At 36.3% G+C, this 26,109-nt stretch overlaps 1 long non-coding RNA gene across 1 annotated transcript; it reads right to left on the bottom strand.

The window, feature by feature from the left end:
- Window positions 1-25,795, bottom strand: LOC144350035 (uncharacterized). Its single transcript, XR_013420141.2, has 2 exons — window positions 25,732-25,795; window positions 1-183 (listed from the first exon to the last, which is right to left on the bottom strand). It is a non-coding gene; the product is annotated as an uncharacterized LOC144350035 (long non-coding RNA).
- Window positions 25,796-26,109: the final 314 nt, after the last annotated feature.

The raw sequence follows: 26,109 nt of genomic DNA, 5'->3' as shown, positions 1-26,109 counted from the left end.
GAAAATTGCTAGTATATTTTTATTTACAAAAGAAATTCCACAGCATTTTACAATTGTTGTCATTACATTGAATATTTTTTTCACTTCCAACAAATGTGTACACTTCCAGATACATCTTCGCCAGCCAAGGTTCGTTTATTCAGTCATCGATTGAATTTTACATCAAACACTGAGCATAATTATCTAGAATGGAAGCAAAAAAATAAGTAAATCGTAATGATTAGAACACTGTAAACAGCTATAGTAAACAATGCAAACTGATTTTAAATTGTATAACGGTCATCCAGTCAGCTGGCGCACATCTGATATAATAAAATAAATGCGATATTTACTATATGGGGGCCGCCATCTTGAATGACGCATAAAACTAAATAAGAGACAAGTTGTGAAACGCGGTTTTCAGATTCCTACAAATCAGGACAAAAATACCAATCTTTTACAAAAATAAGGTCCGTTGGGGTTATATTAAGCCAACCGATAACAAAATTCGGCCGAATTCTTCGTTTTTGTGTGGAAAAATCCCTTGCATACGAACACCTAATTACGCGAAGAACATAGAACACTAAGCCGGGGTATTTGAAACCGAAATTGGCATCTAAGCGTTAGGCCGTTGCTGATTGGCTGCTGTGCTGGAATGCCAATTTTTAGTTACAAACCTGCCTATTTATCTTCGACCTTAAACACAACAGATATGCACATAGTCTCAGTAAGTATGTTAATGATTACCCACATTGCTATCCCACAAGTTCAGTGTCTAGCGGTAACTTGTCAATTCCTGTTGCTCAACTTACAGTTTCACAACATAATTTTAAATTTGCTGCAGTGAAACACTGGAATTCACTTCCAGACTCCCCAAAAACATAAACAACAGAAACAAATTTAAATATGAAATGAAACATTATTTGCTTTGCTAAATTCCTCGATTACCTCCCATTTCTCTGCAAAAAAAAAAAAATCTTTTCTTCTGCATATAAATTCGTTGTACCAGTAGTTCGTTTATATTATTATTACACATAATTTTTTAGTCATATTTATATCTAAATCATATGGATTACCTTTTAATTTTCGTTATGTAAATAGTAATTTTCCTTTCCTTTATCAGTAAATTGTAAATTTCTACATGACAGTCTGGGCCATGGACTGGACTAGTCCATAAGGAATATTTCCATGGTCCACGCCGGAATTACTGCTATTGTATTTTGTTTATAAGTTCTGTTATAATGGTCTTTCTGGTGAAATAAATAAATAAATAAAATAAAATACTAAATCGATTTTCATTATTTTGGTTTGTCTGACACGACACCCTCTATCATCCCAATATCCCGTACGCTGGTCTTTGAGAGGTGAACGCCCGAATAAATACTTATTAAATTTGGTGCATAGGAATTATTCACGTAAAAATGTAACTAGATTGATTTTGTCCGATGGCACGGTATTATCTAATCCTGGTGATATCTTGAAGGAGGAAGTAAAATTCTATGCTAATTTATACTCTTATAACGGTGCCGACTCGCCGAATAACAACCAGAATGATAGTTTCTATCCACACAATTATAAACTATGTTTGGACGAAAAGAGGCAATTACTGTGTGAAGGCTTCATTACACCAGCTGAGCTTTTGAATGCCATTCAATCTTTTCCAAATGGAAAATCGCCAGGTTTAGATGATATTCCCATCGAAATATATAACACGTTTTATCCACAGCTGTGTAGTCATATAATACAATGTTTCAATTATTTGATGGAGTGTGGGAGAATGTCACTTTCTCAGAGAGAGGGACTTTTAACATTGCTTTTAAAACAGGATCCTCAGGGGCATGATAAAGACCCGACTCTTTTTAAAAATTGGCGGCCATTAACTCTACTATGTCTTTCACTTCGAGTTAAAAAAGTTATTTCTGATATCGTCGGGCATGACCAAACTAGGTTTATTCATGGGAGGTTTATTGCCGACAAAATCAGAGGAATTTTAGAAATTATTGAATATTATGAGCATGAAAATGAACCTGGGCTTATATTTATAGCTGACTTTGAAAAAGCATTTGATAAGCTAAGTTGGGGGTTTATAATTCGAAGTCTAATTTTTTTCAATTTTGGTTCCTCATTCATTTCTTGGGTAAAGGTTATATATAATAGTATTCATAGTCGTATTATTAATTTTGGTAATATTTCAAATACATTTCACCGTTTTCGAGGCGTTCGGCAAGGGTGTCCGTTATCGCCATATTTATTTGTCATTAGCGTAGAACTACTAGCTATTCAGGTGAGGAGTTTTGTCAATATTAAAGGTTTATTCATTGGACCAATAGAAAACAAAGTGTCACAATACGCAGACGACACGAATTTTCCAATAGAAGCTAGTTATGATTCGTTTATTGCTTTATTCAATATTTCTGGTTTATCGCCTAATTATGATAAATGTAAAGTGTTGCGCATTGGTTCTTTAAAAAATATAGACTTTCATATTAACACGCCGTATCCCTTAGTATGGATTGATGGTGCTGTCAATGTTCTTGGGATTCATATTCCTGTTGGTTTATCTCAATTGACCTATGTAAATCTTAACTATCGCATTGAAAAGGCGAGGGAGATACTGCAACCATGGCACGGAAAGGGTCTGACTATATTTGGATAATTTACAATTATAAAATCTTTGATAATTTCTCAGTTCACCCATCTTTTTATGTCTTTACCATCTCCTGGTGATGAGTTCTTTAAGAAATATGAAAATATTGTTTTCCCGTTTATTTGGGGTGGTAGAAGAGACTTTGTTAAACGAAATGTACTGTACAAGTCATATGAGAAGGATGGTGTTAAACTTACTAATTTAAGAGCATTCAATAAAGCTTTGAAAGCAGCTTGGATTCCGCGTATTTACCATTATGATAATGATACTTCCTTTTGTAGTTAAATATTTAAATACATTCTCTCCGACTTTGGTGATGCTCTGGTTTACTTCGCTAAGCTGGGTAAACCAGACCTACTTAAGGTCGACCCTTTTCGATCAATTTCAGCATGGTTGCAGTATAATTATACGAGTGTAAGTAACATAGAAAATATACTTCAAGAACTAATATGGAATAATTCTAATATTCTTATTGACAACACGACTGTTGCCTGGAAACGTTTTATACAACACGGTATAATATTTATTAATGATCTTTTGAATGCAGACTGTACATTTTACACGTTTCAAGATTTGATATCAAACTACGGGAATATATGTACTCAATTTGAATATCGACAGTTATTATCAGCAATTCCATCTATTTGGAAGCGCAGTATTGTTGAATCTAACATGTCAAAATTAATGGTCTGTATGCCAAACATGCATAACAATATCTGGCTGTCAGGAACTAAGGTTAATAAAAATATTTATCTTTGGTATTGCCATGAGGAAATTCCTGATTTAACCCCCTCAGTTATACAGCAATATTGGCTGGACATTTTGAACACCCCTTTACCTTGGAAAAATATCCGGGTTCTTCACTAACATATGAACAACATTTTTTATTGAAACTGACCAATTTTGAGTAATCCTCGTCATTTTGTTTGTCCGATTCTTTTAACCGTGGCATTGTTCTGATAATCTCTTCTCTGTGCTTGTAGTTTTCACTAGCCAACTGACGGTGAATGCTCTGGAATTCCATGCCTGATTTAATTTCTGTTTTTTCTTAAATAAGGTTGTTTTTTTCACTATGGCTTCCGATTCTTTCCATGTTTTCAACATCTACCGCTTTTAGACACCTTTTGTTGCGACGTGACCGATTTCTAGACCGTTCCGATAGACATAGATTTCCATCATTTCGATATTTAAGGATTGTAATTATGTTATTATATTCGAGTTGAAAATAACGGAATGTTTCTCTAGATTTACAGTAATCACGTATTTCACTTTTAATTCGCTGCACACCTGTAAAATGTTATCAATTTCTAAAAAACAGAATACTTTACAAAATAATAAAACACCGCTGATGAGAGCAAGATGGGTTCACAAACAACTGCGCCCGCTTAAATGTTGAATGTTTATTTTAAAGATGGCTGGTAATTAACTGTTTGCTCTATCGCTTTTAATTTAGTTGTAATTTAGTAATTTAGTTGTTTGGCAAGTTCAGTAACACATCTATCTCGTGAGTGTCTGGCATAACATACAGAACAAACAAGAATGTCTTGTATCGGTTTTCATGCCACCAACAAAAACTTAACAATACTGATGTAAACTACAATTATACTACTCACATTCGGTTTGTTTCTGAAATAAATAATAACATATATAAGAAATGTAGTTTATCAGAATGTATATCGGGTATTGGGGTATATGATGATGCGGTGGACCTATGTAACATTTTCACGGGTGGTCAGGGCAAAAAAAAAAAAAAAAGCGTCACTCGGGAACTGTCAATTGTAATACGAAGCTGTGTTTGTTTCTCTACACGGCATGTTCGAGTGTTCAATTCACTACTAGGACTATACGGAGTATGTGGCTAACCCGACCTCTAATAAAACGATTGAATTATAACATTCGATTTTTAATATATTCGGATATACGTATCGACTTTAGGTTTTCGTTTGATTTCTATTTTAACTGCCGATAAACGGTAAAGAAAAAACAAATTTAAAAAGGGCAAATTTTCTTCCCATAGGTCTTTGCGCTTAGCGACGAGTAACAAATCGAACACTGTTTAATAAGAGTTCGAATCATTGACGCTGCAGGTCGGCGTCCTCTGTGCTGAGACAGCGCTTCCTGTGGCGACACAACGGAGTTCGAATACTACTGCGTGTAATAACGCGCGCGTCCTTTGTGATGGAAATTTTAAAAAGGCACCGCACATGCGCAACTATTCAACACGTCATAAAGCACAATGGAACTCATTGTTCGTAAACAACGCTCGCCTAATCACTCGCTTGCATGTCTTTGCACTGCAAAGAACTGCTCTTCTAAGTCATGCGGAAATACTAAATATCTGTGGACTTTTTGTAAATATATCGCAACCATGGGATTATTCTTTTTTATTACTGTATTGGCAGCAGTTTACAGGTGCACAGTTGAAAAGATAGCAGTCAGCAGAGGAGAAGGTAGGTGTATTCTTTAACCAATCGGTCTAAGTACTTTTCAACTACTTTTTATTGTGTTGATTGTTACTTTGAAAAAGAGTAAATTCCGTTATATATTATGTGTAGAATTCCATACAATAACATGCTGTGGCTAGCGTATAAATGACGAAAGCCGAGTTAGCGAGAAACCTGCTTTCAAGATACTGTATGCAAGTTTATGTTATGCGCTGAAAGTAAACAAGTTCTCTAAGTACCTAACTTACTGCTTTTCTGTGATTCTACTAATATTTTTAAAACTGTGTGTGCGACAAACACAATTTTGAACAAAGGTAACAATTACGCTATGTAACTTTGTATTTACTAACTTACTGTAGTTTTCTTATTTTCTTATACACGTAATAACGTGAACGCACCGTATAATAACACTAACGTAACTTCATTTTCATTTTTGAATGGATCAACGACCAACACGATTCGTGTAATGTAATTTGTCGTTCCAATATATGATATATCTTACGTTTTTGTTTTCAGCTAGCTTTTTTTTTTGCTTTGTTATTATATTTGGGTTCCCTTCCAAGCCTTTGTTAAAGCGGTGTAGAATGTATCCACTAAATGTAACAGGGGACTATGCTTTCTTTTTCTTTCTCCAGATGGTTTGATAGTTTCAAAACACTATTACGGACAAGATGTGAACATCACTAATTTTCCCTGGACATCGAATGTAGAAATTGAAACGTTTCAAGACCTCTCTCCCACAGTATCTCATATATCATTGAGTGAGACGTATAGCCAACAACTTATCTCAGTTCCAGTGGACCCAATAAGTGTTGTACGATCGCCTCATCCAAATACGACAAACGATAACAAATCAGAATATATGGATATTGATCTGTGTGCGCTGATAAGAAAACCACCATCTGTTGAAAGGATCTGTAGCAGTGACAAATCTCTTAATAGTTGTCCCGGAATGCATTATATTACCAAGGCTCGGTCTGATTTGCCCAGCTTTAACAGTTTCACCTCTACTCGACCATATAACGCATCCAGCTCCATTTTTCCCGGAGCGCAGTTGATGCAGCGGAACGCAACTGACTCACACTTGACATATCGCAGTACGACATCAATTTGTGGTGAAGTAGAATATATCAGTTCAAGTGTACACTATATTGAGAATGCTGACAATGACAACGATACTGACATCCATGACATCACATTTGAAGAAGATATGCAAAGAGCAATAGAAGCATCCTTGATCGAAGCTGGATACAGTGAAATGTGTAACGCCATCAGCAGACAATCACCACAGGTAGATAAAACGTTCACATCCGGGTACATTGGGGTATGTTTTCTATTTATCAAAAGTTACTGACTAATATATGGCTTGAATATAAAATTGTCAGAATATGATATTATTTATTTAAAACAATATATTTATTTTAACATATATTACTATACAAATATCATTATTTACGTTTCCATGTTTTCATGAGCAGACTGTGGACACTGACGACGAAAGTTGTACTGAATACATTGACTATTCAATGGAATCATGGGAAGAATACAATTACGATGAATATGATGAAAACACTGACTCCGCAGAGGACGCTGACAGCCAGACCCAGGTTAGTGTTAATACAATCCACACTTCAAATTCACATTGTCGTGATATTCACAGCCACAACCACATCGGTCTGACTTTACGGGGTAACGTGAACGATCAGTACTTTTATGTAACACTATAGGTGTCAGATTTAACTTACAATGTTTTTAGACGACGGAATTTTAATTTTATTTTTCTATCATAGTTTGGCTAATATTTGAATATTTTTGGAACATCATGATCTATTATAGTACATATCGGTTACGCTACACACGTGCTTACATCGACAACACATGTACGTACAACTAATGAACACTGCATTATTACGTCTTATAGTTAACCAGCTGCAAGAGCAAAGATGAAGTTGATGCATCTTCATTGGTTGCCATAGTTTCTGATCTGAGCATGCAGGATTTTGAGTCTGGAGAACGAGTAAGTGATTCTTCTAGTGAATCCTTAGTCCTGACAAAAACAGAAGTGGTTGACATCAATGACATGGTCTGCCCAACAGTAGTTGTGAAGCCTGTCATTTCAGACCTGGTGACAAAAACAGAAGTGGTTGACATCAATGACATGGTCTGCCCAACAGTAGTTGTGAAGCCTGCCATTTCAGACCTGGTGACAAAAACAGAAGTGGTTGACGTCAATGACATGGTCTGCCCAACAGTAGTTGTGAAGCCTGCCATTTCAGACCTGGTGACAAAAACAGAAGTGGTTGACATCAATGACATGGTCTGCCCAACAGTAGTTGTGAAGCCTGCCATTTCAGACCTGGTGACAAAAACAGAAGTGGTTGACATCAATGACATGGTCTGCCCAACAGTAGTTGTGAAGCCTGCCATTTCAGACCTGGTGACAAAAACAGAAGTGGTTGACATCAATGACATGGTCTGCCCAACAGTAGTTGTGAAGCCTGCCATTTCAGACCTGGTGACAAAAACAGAAGTGGTTGACATCAATGACATGGTCTGCCCAACAGTAGTTGTGAAGCCTGCCATTTCAGACCTGGTGACAAAAACAGAAGTGGTTGACATCAATGACATGGTCTGCCCAACAGTAGTTGTGAAGCCTGCCATTTCAGACCTGGTGACAAAAACAGAAGTGGTTGACATCAATGACATGGTCTGCCCAACAGTAGTTGTGAAGCCTGCCATTTCAGACCTGGTGACAAAAACAGAAGTGGTTGACATCAATGACATGGTCTGCCAAACAGTAGTTGTGAAGTCTGCCATTTCAGACCTGGTGACAAAAACAGAAGTGGTTGACATCAATGACATGGTCTGCCCAACAGTAGTTGTGAAGCCTGCCATTTCAGACCTGGTGACAAAAACAGAAGTGGTTGACATTAATGACATGGTCTGCCCAACAGTAGTTGTGAAGCCTGTCATTTCAGACCTGGTGACAAAAACAGAAGTGGTTGACATCAATGACATGGTCTGCCCAACAGTAGTTGTGAAGCCTGCCATTTCAGACCTGGTGACAAAAACAGAAGTGGTTGACATTAATGACATGGTCTGCCCAACAGTAGTTGTGAAGCCTGTCATTTCAGACCTGGTGACAAAAACAGAAGTGGTTGACATCAATGACATGGTCTGCCCAACAGTAGTTGTGAAGCCTGTCATTTCAGACCTGGTGACAAAAACAGAAGTGGTTGACATTAATGACATGGTCTGCCCAACAGTAGTTGTGAAGCCTGTCATTTCAGACCTGGTGACAAAAACTGAAGTGGTTGACATCAATGACATGGTCTGCCCAACAGTAGTTGTAACGCCTACCATTTCAGACCTGGCGACAACAGAAGTGATCGACATCGTTGACGTGGTCTGCCAAACTGAATTTGTAAAGCCTGCCATTTCAGACCTGGTGACAAAAACAGAAATGGTCGACATCAATGACATGGTCTGCCCAACAGTAGTTGTAACGCCTACCATTTCAGACCTGGCGACAACAGAAGTGGTTGACATCGATGACGTGGTGTACCAAACTGAAGTTGTAAAGCCTGCCATTTCTGAATTGGTGACAACATTTCTGAACACTGAGCCTTCTCACGTTGACGTACCAACGGAATCAATCGAATCCATTTTATTAGATAAAGGCCTTGTTGGTTATGTCTCATTTGTGGTAAGTAAGATGCGCGTTACGTACTTTGAATCGTGGTGTTAATAATAAGCCGAATAATTTGCAGAAATTTGTACAGAATTTAATACATATCAAAGCAAATACTCGCAGTTACCAATTCAGATCAGGTGCCAACCAAGGTTCATTGAAAGATAACATTGCCAATTCCATTTAACTACAAATTTACCGCAGTTCTTTGAACAGTAATTACAATGCTCAAAAAATTAAATTTTGGTAATCTTGCTGTCAACATTGGAATACACTTTTATTAATTCAAATGATCTGAAACCTTAACATGGAGTAGAACGCGTGATGATTACGTCACTGAACAACTCTCTTTATAAAATAGTGATACGCTGGCAACGAATTAAAAAACAAACAATTGGAACCAATTAATCTTGTTTTACGTTTTTTTAAAAATTGTACTAGTTTGTCATAACAGTCTACATCATTAACGCCATTGACGACTTCTTCCCCTGTCCGGGATGGACGGATGATATTAAGACAAAGGAGTATATTTATCTAGTTGCTGCTTACTTTACTGTTACGATCAACATATCCATGGCAATACACTTAAAAACCGTTGAAATAGCCCGATGTTTTATAGCAAAGCTCAGTGATCAAGGTATGTCTGTCAAGTTACTTGGATAAGAACCATTTACAAGCAGAGCGCCCACTATTACAGTTTTTGTTCTCGCTGCGTCAAGGTACACATGTCTGTGTGGTTCTGATGTGACAATGACGTATTGATTTACACAACACTTATGTATTGGTTGGTATATGTGGATGATTCTGTAGGTAAACGACATACTGGGCAATGGATAATTGGAATGACGTCACCAGTACTATATGTCGTCACTGTGCAAGTTTTAACAAGGTCAGTGTATTAAAGTTCATTCATATTGGTAATCTAACGTTGCCAACATGTGTACAATCATGGTACTCGGTGATGTGGAAGAGGTACATGTATATAAACTAGTCCACCGCTCAACCCATGCACTTGTATCCATTCGTGCCTCCCTTTCTTGCTTAGCGCCTCTCCTGACCCCCTCTTAACATCTTTTCAGCTTGTCCTATCTTTTACGGCGATTACGCCAACTTTTTCTTTCATGTTGATTTTAACTGTGATGTATATTCAAAGCTGCCAGACAAACCAGACCCACCCTAAATATACAAACAATCCCTGCAAACCATTACATAATTATCAAAAGATAATGTGCACGCAACGGAATCCTTGTTATTCACGGGAAACCGGTTTGAGGGCGTTATTCGCACAAATTATTTTGGACCACCATTGATTAAAACTTTATGGAAAGCACATGTGAATAAAGGGGGAAATATAATAGGATCAAAGGCGAGAATTATTGCACAACTACGTCACTATGTGGCGATATTAATTTTTATTTTATTTATGAAGCACTCATATTGTCACAAATAGAAATCTATTTTAATTAATTATATATCGTAATGTGTGACGTCGATATTTAGTCGACATTCAGACAATTTATGCAGAATGTAAAGTAAGATCTAAGGAATTAAATACCATAATTTAATGTACTTTGTATTTACAGTCTCCTGGCACAGTTCGGATATAACGAGTCTGAACACCATCTACCACGATTAGTTCATTTTTCACAGCCCATATTCAATTTATTTTGGGTTAAAACCATCGCTGAACTCATCAAATATAGAAAACACAACTTTGACTGGACATTGTTCCATGTTATCAGTGCTTCGCTAGGATGGTGGGCGTACCAGACATTACACACAGTGGCAAGCACTCCAAAAAATTGGCCAGGTGAGTCATTACTGTTAGTAGAAATCAGTGATCGACATTAAATTGTGGACACACTGTTTTAGTAGTAATCAGTAATCAACATTAAATTACGTACACACTGTTTTAGTAGTAATTAGTAATCAAGATTAAATTACGTACACACTGTTCTAGTAGTAATCAGTAATCAAGATTAAATTACGTACACACTGTTTTATTAAATTACGTACACACTGTTCTAGTAGTAATCAGTAATCAAGATTAAATTACGTACACATTATTCTAGTAGTAATCAGTGATCAATATTAAATTACGTACATACTGTTCTAGTATTGATCAGTAATCAACATTAAATTACGTACACACTGTTCTAGTAGTAATCAGTAATCAAGATTAAATTACGTACACACTGACCTAGTAGTAATCAGTAATCAAGATTAAATTACGTACTTATTGTTCTAGTAGTAATCAGTAATCAAGATTAAATTACGTACACACTGTTCTAGTAATCAGTAATCAATATTAAATTACGTACACACTGTTCTAGTAGTAATTAGTAATCAACATTAAATTACGTACACACTGTTCTAGTAGTAGTAATTAGTAATCAAGATTAAATTACGTACACATTGTTCTAGTAGTAATCAGTGTTCAACATTAAATTACGTACACACTGTTCTAGTATTGATCAGTAACCAACATTAAATTACGTACATACTGTTCTAGTAGTAATTAGTAATCAAGATTAAATTACGTACACATTGTTCTAGTAGTAATCAGTAATCAGTAATCAACATTAAATTACGCACACACTGTTCTAGTAGCAATCAGTAATCAATATTAAATTACGTACACACTGTTCTAGTAGTAATTAGTAATCAACATTAAATTATGTACACATTGTTCTAGTAGTAATCAGTAATCAAGATTAAATTAGTACACATTGTTCTAGTAGTAATCAGTAATCAACATTAAATTACGTACACACTGTTCTAGCATTGATCAGTAACCAACATTAAATTACGTACACACTGTTCTAGTAGTAATTAGTAATCAACATTAAATTACGTACACACTGTTCTAGTAGTAATTAGTAATCAACATTAAATTACGTACACACTGTTCTAGTAGTAATCAGTAATCAGTAATCAACATTAAATTACGCACACACTGTTCTAGTAGCAATCAGTAATCAATATTAAATTACGTACACACTGTTCTAGTAGTAATTAGTAATCAACATTAAATTATGTACACGTTGTTCTAGTAGTAATCAGTAATCAAGATTAAATTACGTACACATTGTTCTAGTAGTAATCAGTAATCAACATTAAATTACGTACACACTGTTCTAGCAATGATCAGTAACCAACATTAAATTACGTACACACTGTTCTAGTAGTAATTAGTAATCAACATTAAATTACGTACACACTGTTCTAGTAGTAATTAGTAATCAACATTAAATTACGTACACACTGTTCTAGTAGTAATCAGTAATCAACATTAAATTACGTACACACTGTTCTAGTATTGCTCAGTTATCAACATTAAATTATGTACACACTGTTTTAGTAGTAATCAGTAATCAAGATTAAATTACGTACACACTGTTCTAGTAGTAATCAGTAATCAAGATTAAATTACGTACACATTGTTCTAGTAGTAATCAGTAATCAACATTAAATTACGTACACACTGTTCTAGTATTGATCAGTAACTAAAATTAAATTACGTACACACTGTTCTAGTAGTAATTAGTAATCAACATTACTTTACGTACACACTGTTCTAGTAGTAATCAGTAATCAAGATTAAATTACGTACACACTGTTCTAGTAGCAATCAGTAATCAATATTAAATTACGTACACACTGTTCTAGTAGTAATTAGTAATCAACAATTAATTATGTACACATTGTTCTAGTAGTAATCAGTAATCAAGATTAAATTACGTACACATTGTTCTAGTAGTAATCAGTAATCAAGATTAAATTACGTACACATTGTTCTAGTAGTAATCAGTAATCAACATTAAATTATGTACACACTGTTCTAGTAGCAATCAGTAATCAATATTAAATTACGTACACACTGTTCTAGTAGTAATTAGTAATCAACAATTAACTATGTACACATTGTTCTAGTAGTAATCAGTAATCAAGATTAAATTACGTACACATTGTTCTAGTAGTAATCAGTAATCAACATTAAATTACGTACACACTGTTCTAGCATTGATCAGTAACCAACATTAAATTACGTACACACTGTTCTAGTAGTAATTAGTAATCAACATTAAATTACGTACACACTGTTCTAGTAGTAATTAGTAATCAACATTAAATTACGTACACACTGTTCTAGTAGTAATCAGTAATCAGTAATCAACATTAAATTACGCACACACTGTTCTAGTAGCAATCAGTAATCAATATTAAATTACGTACACACTGTTCTAGTAGTAATTAGTAATCAACATTAAATTATGTACACATTGTTCTAGTAGTAATCAGTAATCAAGATTAAATTACGTACACATTGTTCTAGTAGTAATCAGTAATCAACATTAAATTACGTACACACTGTTCTAGCATTGATCAGTAACCAACATTAAATTACGTACACACTGTTCTAGTAGTAATTAGTAATCAACATTAAATTACGTACACACTGTTCTAGTAGTAATTAGTAATCAACATTAAATTACGTACACACTGTTCTAGTAGTAATCAGTAATCAACATTAAATTACGTACACACTGTTCTAGTATTGCTCGTTATCAACATTAAATTATGTACACACTGTTTTAGTAGTAATCAGTAATCAAGATTAAATTACGTACACACTGTTCTAGTAGTAATCAGTAATCAGTAATCAAGATTAAATTACGTACACATTGTTCTAGTAGTAATCAGTAATCAACATTAAATTACGTACACACTGTTCTAGTATTGATCAGTAACTAAAATTAAATTACGTACACACTGTTCTAGTAGTAATTAGTAATCAACATTACTTTACGTACACACTGTTCTAGTAGTAATCAGTAATCAAGATTAAATTACGTACACACTGTTCTAGTAGTAATTAGTAATCAACATTAAATTATGTACGCTCTGTTCTAGTACTTTGTTTCAACTATGTACTTTTTTCTTTTTTTGCAGTTTCTGAATATATAAATATTACATGGACACCGCATAGAATGGATGATATCATTACAGACTCCCAATTGATTCACAATGTGTAAACAATAGACAATAACCTTTGAATAAAATTATTCTAATAAATAGAAACTTTTAATGCTTTGAATAAATATCTGGTGTTATTGACATGACAGTTCCCGTCATGCATTAGTAGTCAGCCATTTTGAATCAGAACTCGACGTATATGCAACGTTCAATTTGATTCAGTTCCGGAATGTTGGAAATGCTTGATTTTGATATATTTCAATGGATGTTGTTTGGCCATCTAGTATTATGTGAGGCTTGATGATATGTATTTGGGAAACATGATTCGTCAATGCATGCATGTCTTTGGAAACAGCATTCGTTAAAACAAAATGACCAGCAGTCTACTGATTTTAATCGGATCTGAAAAAAATAAAATTAATCAAATCAAATGCACAAATATGTATATGTCATTTAAATAATATGTTTAAACAGTCTGTCTACCTAGTTTCGGCTTCAAACTGGTGGAAATTCATGGTTTTGAGCGTTGTTTTGCGTTATTGAACTGGATCGTGAAACAAAAGTGAGGAAGGTGTAGAGCAGAGGTGTATAACAGCAATCACCAGGCAATGGATCAAGAGCGTCTAATTAATTTTGTTAAATTTCGTAGACAAAGAAACGACGACGATTACTGGTGGAAACTTACATCGGACAGGGCTGAAGAAGGGTGGTTTATGTGGAAGATTGTTAAGTGGTATAGAAATAATGGAACAGCTAGTAAAGTTAATTTAGCAACGGAAAATGACAACAGAAAAGGTGCCGGTCACAGGAAAGATATCGAGCAGCTGAGCCATAACGTGATGATGGATGTATACAAAAAACGAAACCCCTGGGTTTACCACCAATGTGCTACTGTTGGTTGCAGTGAAGGATACGTTACAATCGACGGTAATGAAAAGATCAGGCGACGCAAATGTGCTGCTCCAAGAGAGACGATATCAGTTGAGAAATCAATGCCAAACATAGTGCAATGTTGTTCCGAGAGCCCACCTGCTGGAAATCAACACCGTCGACCCAATCGTTACTGCAACGATCACAAGTATTTGGAAAATCGAAAAAGGAAACCAATCGAAAGAGCGGATGATGCAACAGTAAGACCATTGAAGATGCGAATAGTTGAAAATGGAGATGGCGAAATAGTAAAAACAGTCCCACCGTTAGTTATTCGATTGCCGGAGTTTGAAGGGATGGATCCTTACGTAATCAACACGGGTGAATTACCGGCTAATGACGACGACAGTGTTCTAGTTGGATGCAAAAAAGCAAGAACCTCAATAAGTTCATGGATCAAACAGCTGGAGTATTTGTAGCGGTAAAACCATGTGGAATAATCGTGGATTACCACGAAATGTTCACGTGTGAATCACCAACTCAGGCATTTTTGTTTCTTCTACGCGTCTTTCAACGGGAGCAATCGTTTCGATTAAAATTTTGTGGGTATGATCGTTCATGTGACCTACATCCTTTTTTGTGCAACCTCGCCAAAAAGGGTAATGCTGCCGCTCAAGGTTTGTTAGATAACGTTCAATTCCTCGTTGACATATTCCATTGTAATAAACACACAGAGCCCGCTTGTTTCCCACCGGACAACCCACTGTGTCGATTTCACCCTTCCATTCCTCGATTTCAGGCTATTCATGGAGTAAACACAGAGAGTGCTGAACTAAGGCTAAGTCGATTTAAGTACACCACTGTTCATTTATTTTTATGGATTATTATCAACCATAGAAATCATAGAATAGGAAAGTCACTAAAAATGAGACATTTGCTCTAGTGTATGTGCAACTTTGTAGCCGAAAAGGTCTTAGAGTGTACGAGTTAACGAGAATAAGACATCATTCATATACATGATATGTATTTTGTTGAAATTTAAATGTAATAAAAGTGAAATGTTTAATAATACGTAAGTTGTTGTAGATTGTTGATTCTTCGTAATGCCACACTTCCACAGAACTCCGTTAAAATAGTCTGAGTTTTACTGAAAATAGATATATTCATAAAATAAAGAAAAGATTCTTTTTTAATCTTCCACACATGACAGCATAACTAGAAATATTTACTCAATCCTAATAGGATTTGGCGTCTCGCGGATTAAAATAGTCTGAGTTTTACTGAAAATAATTGGTTATAATGTCATTCATGTATGTTATTAGACATGGGTGTCTAACTTAGTTAGACATTCTTAGACGATAATTTCGATATTATCGATAATATCGGATAAAAACTATCCTACCAAATAGTTGCCCGCACATGGTTGTCTAACTTAGACTTTATTAGACGATAATATCGGAGAAAAAGTTAGACAGGTCTGTTTGGACAACAATAACAATGTCTAAAAATGTTTAAGTCAGACACAGGTCTGTCTGGGCAACTATTGGGTCAGTTCGTTTTTCTCCGATATTATCGATAATATCGTCTAACAATGTCTAAAAAAGTCTAAAAATGTCTAAGTTAGACAAGTCTGTCTAGGCAACTATTGGGAGAGTTCGTTTTTCTCCGATATTATCGATAATATCGTCTAACAATGTCTAAAAAAGTCTAAAAGTGTCTAAGTTAGACAGGTCCGTCTGGCAACTATTGGGACAGTTCGTTTTTCTCCGATATTATCGATAATATCGTCTAAAAATGTCTAAGTTAGACATCTCTGCCAGAATTTCATTAGATTTTATTAGACGATAATTATCCGATAATGATTTATATGACATTGTCGCACCTTCATGACAAAAGTTGTACAAGTATATGACATGATTATAATGTATGGGTAAAATTTGAACGTGTTCGCTCCAGTCATGTTCGAAATACAGATGGGGACTAACTCACAGGGGTAAAATTTGAACGTGATCGCTCCAGTCATGTTCGAAATACAGACGGGGACTGACTCACAGGGGTAAAATTTGAACGTGATCGCTCCAGTCATGTACGAAATACAACAGATGGGGACTGACTCACAGGGGTAAAATTGTAAGTTTTCAGATTTTGTCAGAACGGGGACTAATAATGAACGACTAACAAAGTAATTTATATAACAGCACATGACTTTTCACCCTATGTATCTGAACCAGGATTTGACATATTATGAAAACATAGAAACCAATTGTTCAAAAATCAGCAATACCATGAATATTTCACTTGTTTAGTGACCATCTATTATTCCGTGCTGTGTGCACACTCGCATAAAATAACATCTTATTGTAAAAGACGAGATAATCTGACTACTATATTATAATGACTACCTTAAAACCCATTGAATATTTAATTTATATTTAACCTTGGAATGTTTATGAACCGTGATTATAAGCTTAGTAAATATTGATCGGTAGTGCATATCCCCGTAAATCTGTTAAAATTTAACCTTGGGGGCTATTGAATTTACCAATTACTGAAAGAAACTATTACGTGTACATGGTACCACTCCTTGCGGGCAGCCCTATGGTTCAACCCGTATGTTATCCACGTCCCAAGTTCGTAAGCGGGACTTATGTTTTGAGTTCCGTCTGATATTGTTCATAGTGTAGGCTGGCCCAGTCGTGGCAATGTTATTGTTGCTATTTTTTTTTTATTTATCAACACACAACATCCCCGGAGGAGACAAAAAAGGTTACAAATCAGATATTAGTAAAAGTAAATTAACTACATGAAAAGTAAAGAAACAAAAAGCACAAAGAAAAAAACAAATGATAAAAAGTTGTATACAAGGATGTGTTACTGGCTTAGTTTATGTGGGTGCTGCTGTCTTATATTAAGGTAGAGATGCAGATTCGTGGGCACCTACTTAGAAGTGACATTTTTTTTTTGCTTTTTATTATACAAACAGTCTTGGCTATAGACTCTTAAATTTTGTAGGATTGTGAATAGTGGAACATACTCAAAAAACGATTTTAAAATATAGATAACAGGTGCAAACATTCTCTCTTTTGAATGCTTAGCAAGATTTAGCAAGGCTGTACATAAATAATAAAAAAGAAACATGGTGAAAAAAAAATGACGGGATCTCCATATTATGCACTATATTTAACTTTTAACAATACGATAATACATTTCAATTTGGAACCATTTTAATTATGAGCATTAGTAAACTTCTTACTGAATGATTTGTTATGCAAATTAGCAATTACCTCAGATTCTTTTCAGTTCACATCCCAGAACTTTAAAAAAAAAATAGCTCCTAGACGCTTTGACCTTTTGTTTTGAAATTTTCACAAATGATTGACAATGTGTTTATCTTCAAAACGTCGTCGGGGCATTGTTTTTGGTTGAACAGTGTTACAACAATCGTACAGACAACTAGCCTGGGTGTTATGTCATGAATTAGTTTTCGCGTATCTGTTGACCGACTTAATTAGCTGATTATTAGCGAATTGCTGTGTTATGTCTGTCATCGTTTAGGCCTATTTGAAGTTTTGGACGAAACTTGGCTCAGTGATTTGGAACTAATTACCAGATAACCGCCGCTATTCAGACTACTCATTCTGACAGTTTATATTCATAGTTATTAATGTAGTGAACGATTAATCAAAAGATATGACGTATTCAGTACTTAGTGTGATTGGCTTTATGATTGAAGGTTACGCCCTAGAGTCTTTTTACTGTTTTGTAATTGGTTAGAGTTTTGAAAATGAATAAAGTTGTTTGAGTTGGTCTTGGGGAGTAGAGCAGAACAGACGCAGTCCTGGAGAGTCTAAGTCCAGTCCTGGAGAGACTTGGGGCGAGCCTGGACGCAGTCTAAGAGAGTCTTGGTTCAGCCTTGCGTAGTCTTGGGGACTTTTCCCCAGGGCGCTGTGTCTTATAGAGTGCTCCACAGACCGACTAAGACGAGAGTTGAACCGTATTTCGTTGTGTGTGTCTTATTTGACTGTAAAGTATAAGTGACTTTCCCTATCCCGCACCTCAAGGGGACGAGATATAGAGACGAGACGAGATTCCCCCTGGCAAGTGTGGAGAACCCAGAGAGAGAGAGAAATTACCCCCTGATAGTTATGCATAAACTTGAAGTAGTGAAATTTGAGCTGCTGCCCTGCAAAATTGACAACTGGTAGACAGCTTTCAAGACGGCACTTTCTTCATAGTAAACAGATGTACCCATAAACCAATTTTGACAGGAAACATAAGCATGGTTTAGAAGCAAATTTTGTTAAAATCACTTTTGACCAAAAAAGTACATTTCTGTGCATATTTCAAACTACAGTGTTCATGAAAACAAAAAATACTAACAAAATTTTAAAATTCATACAATAAGCTTTCCGAAAATATATAGTTTTGTGGACAATTAGTTAATTAGGAAACCAAGATGACCCATCTTGGTTTCCTAATTAACAAATTAAAATACTTGTCAGGTAAACTGCATATCTATCTTAAAACAGTTTTTTTAAATATTGCGCTAAAGTAATTGACATTTCCTCATCACTTAGTAATAATATGAATTTATTTTCATTACTAAGTTTGTCAAAATATGGTATACATTTATTAGCAACAATGTCAAGTTTTAACCCTATTTCATTGTAATGAGGAAAATTCATGACAAAATGTTGTTCATCTTTATTATTGTCATTATTGTCGCACATATTGCAGATTCTGTCTTTAAAATTCAATCCCATATGCCGGCCTGTTTCAATTTTCAGACAGTGGTTGCCAAGTCTAAATTTTGTTAAGGATTTGCGAAGTTGTTTTTCATAATTCAGTTTTCCTGGATAATTCACTGAAGAACAAGTGTGTTATAGAATATCTCGCGTAGTCATTACACGTCTGACCAAGATTTAAGAAAAAAATATATATAAAATTGCCATGACTGGGCCAGTCAAAACATTATGGTATACCATTGTGTACGTTGATTTCTTTGTGGTTTCGTTTCGTTTACCTTTGACCAACTGATGACATTTTCGGCCTCATCAACATGTCACGATTCGTATGTTGATACATACATACGGATTCGTATGTTGATCCATACGGATTTGTGACATGTTGATACATACGGATTCGTGACATGTTGATACATACGGATTCGTGACATGTTGATACATACGGATTCGTGACATGTTGATGAGGCCGAAAATGTCATCAGTATGAGGTTGGACCTGGGCGCGACTTGCACTAATTACCGCCAGTGCCTCTCCTTCGATACCTTCCAATCACCTAAAAAATCTCAGTTTGTCAAAGTTGCCATCTTTGTTTATATAAGACCCATATATCTCGCGCATGCGTGGCGCGACGACAACTCGTCTCCAGAATTATCAAATAAGATACCCGACTTAAATAGAAAAATATGATACATCTTGTATTTTTTAGTGTGGGGGCACACTGGTATAAATCTCACATTAAGGAGGTAGTAAGAAAGGCCCGGTGTATATACATGGTAAGGCAATAATTAAACACTACAATTACATCACAATACCTTTTAATATTACTAGTACGTAGTAAGTAGGGAAGAAGGGGAATATTAGATGCGATCAAAAATGTTCGTGTCTCCAGAACAAAACGGAAACTAACCATTAAAGTCCAGGACACGAACACCATCGATTACTCGACTATATGTCATCGGCAGATTCGTCTCCGCTGGTGTCACGGTCTAAATTGATCGAAAACGTGACAATATTACCGCCCTTTTGAAATATATAAATCAATACTTTCTATGCTGACAATTTCCAAAAAAAAAGTATTTCAGTTTTTGATGGCAGAGTGATTTGCAATATGTGTGTATAAATATATTGCTTGTATTGAAAGTATTGAGAGATGTACAAAAATGACGTACAAATCACGTTCTATTTGAACGTTATTTGTACGTCATTTTTGTACATCTCTGCACACTAGAGAACAGCGCCACCAAACATCTGTCTTACTCGTACTGAGTCATTATTATAAGCATCACTTTTCCGTGTACCCGTTAACATTCCCGTATACCCGTTCTAAGTTACTCGCCGCGGGTTGCGCATTCATGTATACTCGTCCTAGATTATTTGTTATAAGAACAACATTCACGTATACCCGTTAACATTCCCCTATACCCGTTTACATTCCCGTATACCCGTTTACATTCCCGTATACCCGTTTACATTCCCGTATACCCGTTAACATTCCCGTATACCCGTTAACATTCCCGTATACCCGTTAACATTTCCCTATACCCGTTAACATTTCCCTATACCCGTTAACATTTCCCTATACCCGTTAACATTCCCCTATACCCGTTAACATTCCCCTATACCCGTTAACATTCCCCGATACCCGTTAACATTCCCCTATACCCGTTAACATTCCCCTATACCCGTTAACATTCGCCTATACCCGTTTGCATTCCCGTACACCCGTTTACATTCCCGTATACCCGTTTACATTCCCGTATACCCGTTAACATTCCCGTATACCCGTTAACATTCCCGTGTACCCGTAAAATTTCCCGCATACCCGTTAAAATTTCCCTATACCCGTTAACATTTCCCTGTACCCGTTAACATTCCCCTATACCCGTTAACATTCCCCTATACCCGTTAACACTCCCCTATACCCGTTAACATTCTCCTTTACCCGTCCTATGTCACTCGCTGTGGATGGCACCTTCCCCATACCCTTTGGTCGTATATATGCGTGTTGATTGGTTACACTGACATCAGTGTCTGCGACATAATTATGGGTCTGCCGTGTGTATTTTCTATTCAGTTTAGTGGATGAGAATTAGATTTTCCACTCCAGGTGCCTCTGATAACTAACGCCGTATTCCCTCGAGCACAAACTTAGATTACTTTCTCATAATAGTGGATATTTGTGACAGAGATTTAGATGTTCTAATTTGTGGTCTAATCTAAATATTATGAAAGCTGTGTGGTCACGTGATTATCAGCTTACCTTGAATGTTAATCCGTAAAATTATTGATTTTAATTGATTCATATCCATCCAGCGTGAATCAAAGTGAGTGACGTCGAACTTAAATTTAGAAGGCTGCCACTAAATGCTTTCATTCGCGGTAACCATGTTTTAAGGTTATTCGTTCGTAGACAGTGGCGACGGCACGGGGAGGGGGTCGGCACAGAGGGGGTCGGTCGCCCCCTCGAAAAAAATGCGCCTCCAAAATCAAGCTGAAACCCTTCGTGTCAGCAAAATTTGCCCCTCAGGAAATGCAGGAAATAGCGTTTCAGAGGGTATATATTTCAATTTGTTTAAGGAGGAACATGCCCCCGGACCCCCTAGTAAAGTCGCGCCTTCGGCGCAAGGTTGGTGAGCAGATCTCGCCCCCGTTCAAAATTTCGTGTCGTCACCTCTGATAGAGCAAGACGAACTACTTTATAAACTGCAAGCGCCACAATGGCGACAAAGAGTAAACTGTGTCAATGGCGTTTATAAAAGTCCTTTAGGGACGACGTCAAAAGATCGATGTCGGATAAAAAACTTAATTCCTTTAGTTTTTTTTTCAAATAATAATAAATATTGATAAATATTGATAAATATTGGTCATGGCGTCAGACTATATTCACCATTGAATATAAATGGATAATCGGACAGTAGTATAGCATAGCAGTACGTTGTCGGGTGGTTGTAAAATGACTGCACCTCATTTGACACACATATTTACACTCGGACCAAACCATTTTCTCGTCTTGGATGTTTGTTTTTTTCATTTTCTGTTATTTCTGTCCATGATTGAATAGAAAAAAAACGAACTACAAATACTCCAAGATTTTTTTTGACTTAAAAAATAAAATCGTTTTTGTAGGATGGAAGCTTTTTGAGGTCACCCCCCCAAACTAAAGCAAATATCGATCTTTTGACGTCGTCCCTTACGAAGTTATTTTTTTGCAATTATTTGTGGTGATAATCGAAAAGGCTGATTGCATGGGTCTATTGCCTGCAGTATTGAGGTCACGTGACGGCGTGTTTGATCTAACAAAGGATCAAATTGAAAGATGAATAAAGTCAACAATTGAGATGTGTTAATGATTGCAACACAAATCAGTGATAATAGGGTCATTGAAATTGGACAATTACCCCACCAATTACAACTTCTTACTAGCAGTGACATTATGACCTCTATGTTCGGGAAGAAAATTGCTTTCGCCCACTGGGGAACAAATTCGTGCAATCCAGGGTCATTTATGCTTGGAGTTTGTGTCATTATTCACTGTTCTCTCTAGTAAGGAGTACAGCGAACATTGATTGTACAACGTCCATATATTGTACATTGACCATGGGTTGTAAAGCGGACAAACATTGTACAGCGGCCATGCCTTGTACAGCGGCCATAGATTGTACAGCGGCCATAGATTGTACAGCGGCCATGCCTTGTACAGCGGCCATAGATTGTACATCGGCCATAGATTGTACAGCGTCCATGCCTTGTACAGCGGCCATGGGTTGTACAGCAAACATTGATTGTACAACGTCCATAGATTGTACATTGACCATGGGTTGTAAAGCGGACAAACATTGTACAGCGGTCATATATTGTACAGCTGCCATAGATTGTACATCGGCCATGTATTGTACAGCGGCCATGTATTGTACAGCGGACACAGATTGTACAGCGGCCGTAGATTGTACAGCGGCCATGCCTTGTACAGCGGCCATGGGTTGTACAGCGGACATAGATTGTACAGCGGCCATGCCTTGTACAGCGGCCATGTGTTGTACAGCGGACATAGATTGTACAGCGGCCATGGGTTGTACAGCGGACACAGATTGTACAGCGGCCATATATTGTACATCAGCCATAGATTGTAGAGCGTCCATAGATTGTACAGCGGCCATGGAATGTACAGCGGGCATATATCACTATTGGATGTACCCAATCGTACTACATACAGTGGTCAATTAATTTAATTTAACAAATATGATGGAATCTATCTTTTGTGCTTATGGCAACAAATCTGCCAGCCAACAATTCAAGAAACCCCACAAAGAGTCATCGGTAATGGTAATGGTCATTATACGACCAATGAAAGCATATTCTATTTGAATAAAGCACGAGCATCCTTCGGGGAAAATGTTTTATAAATGAACTGAAGCAACTTACATCAATACAAAAGGTCTATTCATGAATTATTCAGTGAATACCACGTGACATTGAAAAGACCACCACCATCGGAATCCGTTAAATGCTGTATCTGACGTCACGGTGGTTAATGCCGTCTTCAAACCCTTCCTTATTTTCAATAGTTGAGTAAGGGAGAACTCTATCTCTTTGTCAGCTCTAGGCGTTTCACCTTGACTAAAGTGGCACTGTCTTAGCCAAGGTGCCAAGTCTGATTCACATTAGCGGTTTACAACTAATGCAGTGCTGGTTTACATGTTATGTGCACCAAATTGTAGCGATTATACTCTGCATGTGAATGAATACAACCATATCAGGTTTACATGCTGCACGAAGACATATATGCGGATTTACACAAATACTCGACTACACCAATAGGTCACATGACCAAAAGTACCAACATCAGTGTGCTATATAATAAAAGGTAAACAAACGACAAGGCCATGCCATGTATTACTGATTACACAGAAAAACGGAAAAACACACCCCTTTTTTTTATCTATAAACAGGTCATGTCTCACTACACAGCTAGGCAGGACATGCGCAGTTATTTTTTTATAATCACAAATTTGATTATTACTAATTTAATAGCTATGATGTTAAAACATTGAAAGGCATGAATTAAAGGGCGGTAGTCGTCGCGCCACGCATGCGCGAGACATATGCATAAATTAAATTGAATCTGCATTGTCGAACCAACTCAGTATGTGTATACTTGCTGTAGTTGTGACTTCAAAACCTTTTCTTGGGAAGGAAGACCCACTCTAAACCCTGCTCAGTTTACATGTCACATAATACAATGTATGTTTACTAATAATTGTGTAATTCACAGAGGTTTATAAGTTAAAGCTGAAAACCCAAATTGCATTATAATGTATTATAAAGCATAACAAAATTCATCTTCAGCACACTGCATAAAATACACGAATACGCAAGTACGTTATTGTACGTGTCAGTGAACATATGTTAGTAGTCAGTTACATATAGCAATTTGTATTGTTTGGGTTTTTAATTCGGCTTTGTTTTAGTTCTTCTCTTATGCATATCAATTTTAAATAGCGATTTCTAGAAAAAACGTTTACTTTACCAGCATAATCAATTACTCACATGTTTTAGTGTACTTTACCAGCATAATCAATTACTCACATGTTTTAGTGTACTTTCGTACAGTTTATTGAAATAGCGCATTATGTGAGGGCGCTATTTGTATACAACCCTATTCAGTTACATTAGTCTTTAAGTGCATATTATTGTACAAATTAGAATATACATCGAACTGCCTTATTTCCATCAAAGTTCATCGACTCGTCATCATGACATCAATTAATTAATTAATTTTCATAATTTACTTCCGTTTGTAGCCATGTCTCTTGTAATCTTCCCCATCACGCATTTATTTAGTTACCATGGAAACATTTGAAAAGTAATTATTGGCAGCACGAGAGCTTAACGTTCATCTTTATATGCATAGAAAACCGGTTGTATACATGTTTCTAGTTTCTTATCGATTTTGTTACTTGGCGAACCGTTTAAAATCACTACATACGTCACTAAAGTCTAGTACTCGCAGTACGTGGCATCGGAGTTACCTTACATTCATTCTATATACCTGACTGAAAAGTTTCAGAGCGAACTGCGAGGTTGTTGTGGTACTGTACTATCGCTTGCCGTGGTGTCTTCTCTGTCAAAAACCAGGTAATTATCAACTTATTTTAACTTACTAAATGATGTTTAGATACGTTTGTCTCGTGTTATACCTTTCAATGCTTGTTTTTATGCATCGGCGCGATTACCTACTTCTCAGAATCATAGTAGCAACAACAGTGTTGTGTATAGCTCTTGATTTTTGACTTCTATGCCTAACAGTAAACAAACTCCGTACCACACTGAGTACGTGCTGATAAACCTTAGTCAAAGTAAAAACTATGAAATGCCAACCTTCGATGTCGTGATGGAACCAGAGAATTCCAACCTTCAATGTCTTGATGGAACCAGAGAATGCAAACCTTCGATGTCGTGATGGAACCAGAGAATACAAACATTCGATGTCGTGATGGAGCCAGAGAACCTTCGATGTTGAGATGAAGAAAACTAAGGAATGCCAACTTTCGATGACGAGGTGAAAACTAGAAAATGCCAATCATAATTACGTGTTTAGTAACCCCATAAGAGAAGTATACGAAGCCGATGATTTCATTTCGTAAAATTGTACAGAATGAGTATACGCTCTTTGTGTGCTGTCACATCTTTTATACGTTGCGTTTGTACAAACCTGGAAAACTAAGAAAAAGGTTGAACAAGCTGGTTTTATCCAAA

This window comes from Saccoglossus kowalevskii, chromosome 14 (assembly GCF_978046115.1).
Source record: "Saccoglossus kowalevskii chromosome 14, keSacKowa6.1, whole genome shotgun sequence".
Classification (NCBI taxonomy): domain Eukaryota; kingdom Metazoa; phylum Hemichordata; class Enteropneusta; family Harrimaniidae; genus Saccoglossus; species Saccoglossus kowalevskii.
This window is presented reverse-complemented; position numbering and strand designations above follow the sequence as displayed.